The sequence below is a fragment of the Electrophorus electricus genome, chromosome 22 (assembly GCF_041902795.1).
Source record: "Electrophorus electricus isolate QZ-2024a chromosome 22, ASM4190279v1, whole genome shotgun sequence".
In the NCBI taxonomy this organism is placed as follows: domain Eukaryota; kingdom Metazoa; phylum Chordata; class Actinopteri; order Gymnotiformes; family Gymnotidae; genus Electrophorus; species Electrophorus electricus.
The window spans coordinates 17,043,338-17,051,859 of NC_137518.1; the positions used below are offsets into that span (position 1 = coordinate 17,043,338).

General features: G+C 43.4%; 1 protein-coding gene across 2 annotated transcripts in view; it reads right to left on the reverse strand.

Annotated features, from left to right (window-relative positions):
* LOC113579175 (sodium-coupled neutral amino acid transporter 3-like) overlaps positions 1 to 8,253 on the reverse strand; it is a 40,294-nt gene extending 32,041 nt beyond the window's left edge. Inside the window, exon 1 of one of the 2 annotated variants that reach the window (XM_027012928.3) lies at positions 7,897 to 8,253. The gene's annotated coding sequence lies outside the window, so the exon portion shown is untranslated. The remainder of the gene's footprint in view (positions 1 to 7,896) is intronic. The other variant, XM_027012929.3, reaches the window with a different exon arrangement.
* Between the last annotated feature and the right edge of the window lie 269 nt (positions 8,254 to 8,522).

The following is an 8,522-nucleotide window of genomic DNA, read 5'->3' on the forward strand; positions in this document are numbered from 1 at the left end:
AGGTCACCAGATTGACAGATTGATAAATTTGGACTTATTTCAACAAGCGCAGAGCCTCTGTGTCTTTCCACAGCCTCATGAAGAGCAGGCTGAGGGAGACATACCGAGCTATGGTCTGGGAGAGCGAGAGAACGTTTGTGTGTGTGTGACTGAATGAGTGAGAGAGAGAGACAGAAAGCAAGAGTAGGCGACTGAATGGGATAGAGGGAGAGAGAGAGTGAGAGAAGTAGAGAGGGAGATGGAGAGAAGGTAGGGGGGGCTAGTGATGTACACGTAAGCAGCAGCATGATGATGACTAGCTCGCTCCCAGCGCGGCCATGTGCTGCCAAAAATAGCTGCGCCTCGCTCACGTGCCAGGAGACGCGTGTGCCAGGAACAGCGTTACACGTCAGATGCCGGTAAACATGCACGAGGGCAACGCAACATGCCATCTGTCCCCACTCTCTCCTGCACATCCAAACGAGCTGTACAGACAGGCCGGTGCTAAAAGCTCCAATCAGCAGGAGCCAGATTTGGTCGGCTCTGGGCTAGCGAGCTGAAAGCAGCACATCCATTGCAGCATTTCAGCACAGTTCAGCAGAGGTGGAATTTATTGGAAAGACATTGGCTTTACTAAAACCTACAAAAAAACCCTGCTGGTTGGAGCCATTTCTTCCTGGCCCTTCAATCAGAATGTTAATTATGTTAATTATTAAGTTAATTAATTATTAAGTTAATTATGATTCTCTGTTTCTTTCAGTCCAATGTGTTTTTGCAACTCTTCATATTCCTTCCTACAGATGTTTCCATCACTAGGGACTGCTACATCTATTACCACTACTGATTTACCACTACTACATCCTGTCTACTGTCAAGAAATCTGGTCGGTTTGTGCTTCAAAATGACCTAGTGCTTAGTGGTTGACCATGTGCTGCTTTAATTTAATTTAATTATTTTTGCCTCATGGTTCCTGTGATTTGAGAATCCCCATGGAATTTTAGCTGTTCTCTAGGACTGTTATATGGTCTTGTGGAAGTTCAATTGTCCTTTTTACTATCAGCCGACCACACTTCTCCAGCCTGAATGACACTGCAATGGCCTTGCTGTAGATCCTGGTCAGATGGAAAAATTCGTTAATGTTTCTTTCCCTATTTGTGTTTAAGCTTGACGTCTTCCATGTACAGTAGATGACTGATGGCAGTTCTGCTTCTGAATCTTTACCTGTATGCACTCTTATTGATGATCTGAAAAACACTGGGGACACTGCATCTCCATGGTATATACTACATTTTTTGATCTCCCGGGCAATTGTCTTTGAGGTGGCTCCCAGTGTTGTCCTCCAGTATTCTATTGAGTTCTGAGGAAAGTATCCAGCAATGAACCATATACTTTTTTTATAGTTAATACAGGTAACACTAATTTACCTGGGTTATAGTTGTCTGGATTATGTTTAATCGAGGTAACACTAAATTGGTCTGTCTGGTCTAGGAATCCTTGTGGAGAGCTAAATCTGTCAGTAGGTGGGGCTTTGAGCATATGGTGTTGTTACCAATCCCCCTTCTGATTATTGCTCATGTACTTACACACATACTTTATTCAGCTTGGTGGCCAGTATTCCTGACATTAGCTTCCATGTTGTTGACAGTTTTGGTCTGTAGTTCAATGATTTTCAGCTCTTGTTGGTGTCCTTCAGTCAGCCCAGATGGATAAATCCTCCCGATGGAATATATCTTGTCACAGGAGCAGAATGGAGAGCTATAGAATGCCTTATTCATTCCAGAAAAAGTCTTTCTCTGTTCGTCTTTCTCTCCATCTTGCTCTGCCGCAAAATGAATAGAGTAGATGCTGAGTGAGAGATATTTATTCAGCCTTGGTGTGAGATGGCCGAGAGACATGGTGGTACCAGACGACAGCCTCGTCTGAAAAGCCTTTATAGGCAGCATCCAGGGTGGTGTCTCTCCATCTCTCTGCTTAATTTCTACACTGCAAGGCTTGCATGAAATTCTTTACTTATACTAGGTCACTGAATCTCTCTCTCTCTCACACACACACACACACACACACACACACACACACACACACACACACACACACACACAGAGCAGGTGTCTTTTCCAACACAGGCTCTCAAAAGAAAAAAAGACTAAGTGTAGACAAGACAGCTCTTGAGTAAGATAACCTCACTGAAGGATAACCAGAGCAGATCTTATTATGACCCCAAAAGCAATGGCTCCCCAGAGTGATTAGACGTTTCCATAATTCCAAACACAATGTAATCATTTAATTTAGTCAATCCTAACCATAGATGTCTGTTATATTCTGGAACCACATAGAGAATTATAGCCACGCATATTCCAAGTAACTCAGCCCTCAAAATGTCGAATAAATGATCCCTGAAATAGTCATAGCAGGCATCTCTTCTTCCCTCTTCCCAGACTGATGGAGCCAGTAAGTAATATACAGACCTACCATACAGGCTAAAGAACAGAAATATATATTATTATTTACCAATGATTAATTTCACACACACACACACACACACACACACACACACACACACACACACACACACACACACACACACACAGCACCTAATATACTCACATGCATAATACATAGCCCCATAATACAAATGAAGTACAGAAATCCCAACTAGTGGTCAATCAGCTTACTCAGCCTATGAGCAAATATGGACCGTTTGTCAGACTCATTAATTCATTAGTTCATTAATGATTCTCCATTAACACTATAGAATGGTAAAAGTGCTCCATATAGTAGCAGTAAGATTGTACACCTATAGTTATAGTGTACTTAAGTCTCTCTCGCTTTCTCTCTCTCTCTCTCTCTCTCTCTCTCTCTCTCTCTCTCTCTCTCTCAGTAAAAGTCTAATTTCTGATGCATTGTAAGATGAGAATCATTCTTTGGATCTTGACCCGAGCCGTCTCTTAGCGCCCATGTTTGAGGGCTCGAGAGCACATCTCATTTCCCCTCTGTGTTCAAGTCCCGTGCTCTCATTGCGCAGCTGTTGTTTCCACAGCATGAGAGAGTTCGTGGGGGTCATTCGCAACAGCCACATAAAGGGAATTATTGAGGCTGAGAGGGAGGTGGGTCAGGTGCTCTCCTGCTGATCATGGGCAAGAGGGCGGGGACCCCAGATGTTGGAGCGCTCATGGGAACAATAGCGGACATGTGACCAGTGGCCTAACAAATTTCCGCACTGCCCAGTTTGGCCTCTCCAACGCCACACCATGCCAGTTCCGAGCCAGCACCCACGACCTCCGAACTCCTGTCACGGGTCCCAGACAAAGGGGATCCTTACCCATGTCCCCTGCCGCAGCTTCCATTCAGTCACTTGGGAAAAGAGAGCATCATGGGAAGGGAACGCAGTGTTACTCATGGTCCACGCTGCAGAGGAACTAAATCGCAGTCTGGAGTGCAGCCAGTGCCAACAGGGGATAGCCAATTCAAATGCACAAAAGTCACAAGGCAAAAGTGATGGCGAATATTCATTTCCTTTCCAACAATGGTGCTATTGGTTGCGTTGGGTCCTGTTGAAGCTTGGATGCAATTGTATGTCCATTAACATAAACTGGCCACTGAGAAGCAGGTTCTTGTTGTTAGCATATGTACTTTATCTGCATGCATAACAGAATTGCCATGGTAGTACATTAAACACAAAACTATATGCAATATACATGCAATTGAAGTGCTGAAGCATTTTGTGCACAAGTGAATTATTGACATAAAATATTAAGCCATACCTTTGTGTGCTTGACATATACAGTAGTTGGTTTTAACATTTTAGAAAAGATCAATCAAAAACATGATGAAACTCTATTAATAATACTAGAACATTGAATTTTTGAGGCTAATTATCTCTGAAATTCACTTTGTCTGACACTCCACTTAATCTGACTATTCCTTATGAATAAGTGCTTTTTGTAACTTTTCTGCCATTTTTGCTTTCTTCCTTTTTGTTAACTGTTTTACCTTTTCATCCCAGACTACAGACCATTACTTCATATATTCTCACAATATACAAAAATCTGCTTTTCCTGTACGATAACAGTCAGGTATTCACAGTGCATGTGTTAATGTCCACCCAGAAATCCAATCACATGGTTGCATTCCAAAACAACTGTGCTGACTAGCTTGTGATGCTGTCTCACGCTTTCCCAGCAAAAACCTCAGAGTCCATTGCTCTACAGACCTGTGTGCCATCAGCCTACTGAGTGTAGGCTGCACAGATTCCTAGTGCTGCAGACCCGATGTGATCTCCATGTGAGCTTCCATTCGCTCATGAGGCTGCTGCAGTCACTGCTGTGGAATTTTCCATCACCAGGCTAAAAACTGTACACACACACACGCACACACACACATGCTCTTCCATGTGCAGAAAAAGTGACTTCACTTGGGACACCTGCATAGGCTTTTCCAACATGACATTCCTGCTTTTAATCCATGCGCTGCTGCAGGGAAACACCTATTGTCCGAGCAGGCCGATAACCGATAAAGGTCAAGATTTTTTATTTTGCAAGCAGCATAATCCATTATGGATGCCACATACTCAACTCAGCATAACCTAAAGGGCCTCTTACCACTTTCACTCTATGTGATGCCTGCTACATGACATTAAACCGCCACGTGCCGGTGAAAGCCAGCAATCATCTCACACTAGAATCTTGTGTAGAATGTGTAGATTTTTTTCTGGGGAAGGAAAAATTCTCATGTGGGCTTTTTTCTTGTGTCCACTATGCAAGACCAAGCATTCTCACTGCCCACTCCTGCACCAATGGGTTATAGTGGGTTAGGCACATCCAGGAGAACAGACACTGGTTTAAGACCTGGGGTCTGTACTGAGGATTGCACTGGTTCTTGGCTATCCTCTAGAATGTTTCTTTCTCATCAATTCACACTTATTCATGTGGCTTGCCAGTTATTTTGGGGGATATTCTAAAGGCAACAGACAGTCTCAATGTACTATGTTTCCAGTTAGCAGTGTTTTTAATAAAAACTTCTTTTAATAAAAAGTGCTAAAACACATCTTCATTTCCTCCACCCTCTAGTATGAGGCTGATTCCTGATCTTGCCTGCTGTAAGTGAGGTTTAAGTGAAGTAGTGTTATTATATAGCAAATCTTATTGCAATATGTAGCAATATAATCACAAGGTCATACTTCTACACAGGTCAAGCAGTTATGTCCAGTCATGTCCAGTACTATGTTCAGAGTCCTTCTAAGTGAATGTTTGGTAGTATGGGTTCTTAGAACAGTCATATAGCTGAGGATTTAAGAGCATTTTTTAAATAACTCAGGAATAAAATTTGAATGATTTGACTACTCATATAAACCCCTTCAGTTAACAGGGTGCAAGCAAGTTTGCCCCAATAAACCTCAGTCAAGTGTGCTAAAGATACCTACACATGAGCTTGTTTATGTTTCAGACCATCACCCTGCAGTGCTGTGACTGCGGTTTTCCAACCACAGCTCCAGAAAGACAGGATTTGATCCATAGAACATCCTCATCCACACACTGTGTCAATGCCAAACTCCAGACAAAACTCAGCTCTCTTTCACCTGAACCGGGATCTCACTGGAATTTGCCTTTCATACGCCCTAGTCTGTGGCAAGACAGCTTTTTGCTTTTCATTTTGCTGGGTAGGATGTGACCCACAAGCAGCAGACAAGTGTCTTACCCATGCAAGGAATTTTTGGGTCCCCAAAGCAAGGAGAGATCAAATTAGACCACCATCAATGTGAAATGAAATTCCATAAAAAAATGAAAGCTCACCATGTAGACAGCGCTCTGGATCAAGATGAAGACTAATTTCCTGTTAATATTTTCCCCCTTGCTTTATTCTTTGGTCTGGCAGACATCCTCTAGATGTCCTTTGATGATATTTCATAGACTCAATTGTTTCAAATAACAAAGCAAAACCCCCCTAATGTCTTGGATATAACACCCCCCTCACCCCCCCCCCCCCCCCAATTTGCATTCCACGTGTGTTGGCCAATGGGATGATTCCATTTGATAAATGGGTCACTGTGATAAGATGGATTCTAACAGTTCTGGAAATTGTACTGAAAATTTAGCAATCAGTATATAGATCGATAGGCTATCTGCACAAAAGCACAGAGCGATTATGACTTTAATGGAATTGTACTCTAGAAGTGGGAACACAATATTGTGATAAATATTGGTGCAACTTTGGTGACAAAATCTGTGTACACAATTATTTTCTTACTGATCAGAGATCACTGTAAATGAGATATCCAATACTGCAAATAAAATACCAAACACATACCTGCAGATGTTCTGTCCTGGATTATGTAGAAGGCACTTTTTGTGAACTTCTACAATACATAGGGGGATGTGAACTAAATACCAATAAAATATAATTTAGGAGGATCTCTGTAATTTTCACTTTCTCTGTTGAAAATCAAGGGCTTGGAACGAGAGGGGCATGACATTTTGAGTGAGTAACGGATATATCAAATTAAAGCTCTTGGTGAGATCTATCTAATGGAAAAATATCATATACAGATGTTAAAACAGTATTTAACAAAATGAAGACAATGCATAGCTGAAGTTTATTTGCGCTTTTTTGTAAAATCTGTCAAATGTCACACCCCTCTGGTTACAAGTCCTCGAAATATCCCCCTGACACACCCTCTCTTACTGGGAGTTCACATTCTGTGCATAATCTTATGAGAAAAACTGTGGGACAATTAGTAAAGGCTTGTTTTGTATATATGTATATAAAACATTTTAGTCCACTTGAGAACAACTGGATATATAGGACATGTCAGGCAGAGGTCCTATCAGTTGGGTGAGCACAGTGCTTCACTTGCTTCACATATCCCATTTTTCTGGAAACCTTGTATACTACGCTGCAATTTTTACTACCTCTACATCTTTAACTAGGAACCGGGTAGAAAACAGGGCCAAACCACACACACAACACCTACAGCAATGCAAGAACCGAGAACCCATTACTTTCCTCAAGACTGGAGGTCTTGCTGGGAGTCCAGAAGCAACCCAAGGCGACAGTAAAATGTATTGTACCATTAGTGGCAACATGAGAATGTAGCGCTCTCCTTGAGAAGACGGACTAACGGGCACAGGTCCTGCTTTCACGCACATTGCACGCTTAGACTCCTAAACACACCTTGCTGGGTCTAGAGCGATGTGCATCACCGCTGCGTGGCACGGTTTCCAACTGCGCCCTATATGCGCTTTATCTTGGCTCCCAGGGGCTGTGTGAGAGGGGCGATTCAAAATGTGGCCCTCCAGTCAGGCAGTGCTGTATGCTGCGCGCAAATGGTGTGCTGTTTTTAGAACCAGCCGGATTCTTTTTTTTTCTCTCAAAAAGAGCTATGTTTATTATAAAGTTATGAAGTTGCAGTGTTCAGCATCAAACCTAAGAGATAACTCGCGTTTGGAATATGAGACTTTTTTTCTTCTGCCAGTGCATAAGCATCACGCTTTCACATTACTTTGCACCTGCGTCGCTCCGCTACCGTTTTAGATGATCTGATGGAGGCTGGCTGGTGTCGTGCCACCGCATCCCTGTCAAACACTCCGGGAAGTTTCCATGTGGCTAACGCGAAAAGTAGCTTGACATACTGGGCATAGACTACACCGACACCGACACCGAACTACACGCCAACGCATTTACAGGTTTCCCTTAACATTTATTAAAAGTGGTTCCAATTGTTTTTTGCCGTGCTTTGCGATAATAGCTTTGATACAGCTTGCCGTCAGAGTAGAAATGATTTACCCTCAGATCGAAACGGGCTGAAGTGCAAGGACAATAGTGTCCTGGTGTGCAGAATTGAGGTCACAACTGTAGGATAATCCTGGCTGAGCCTGGCATGACAAAATAAAGTAACGAAGTATTCAGTTGGCTCCGTCTTACCTGACAAGAGAGGAGCGGAGAACCGAGCAGTATCCTCGCGCCGTTACTCCTCTTCCCACGCTCCTGCTGACCGTGTCTCGAGCTTCTCCGCGCGAAACCGACGACGTCGCCCTGGATGAAAATGTGGTCTGAGGGTGTTCCTTTCGCGAAGGCTGTCTAATTCCTTTCCGTGGCAAAGGTTTTTAAAGTGGGTCGCAACACGAAAGCCTTTCCCCCGCCTACCACGCGCCGGTCTGTTCACGCGCCTATCACCGACACCACTGAGCGAAGGACCTCTTTGCGCGCGGGCGTGTAAGGCGAACGGTGTACCAATAAGCGACGGTGAAATCAGATCTAGACGCACGTCAACAGATTTTTCCACTCTGAAACGCTTTAGGTGGTTATTCTGTCAGTGTAGCCTAAAACGTATATAGCATTCCCACGTAGACATGTGCATTTGTTATGACCAGGGCGGTTCCCTGATAGTGAGATGTACTGCATTAGATTTGACCCGTTTCGTGTCCTATGTCTCTATTCTTTGGTATGTTTCGTGTCCCATGTTTCTGTTCCATAGGGAGTGGAGCTTTTCCCTGCCACTGCCGCCTCTGTCTTACTCATTGTGGACTTGGACTCGGACAAACGTAAAG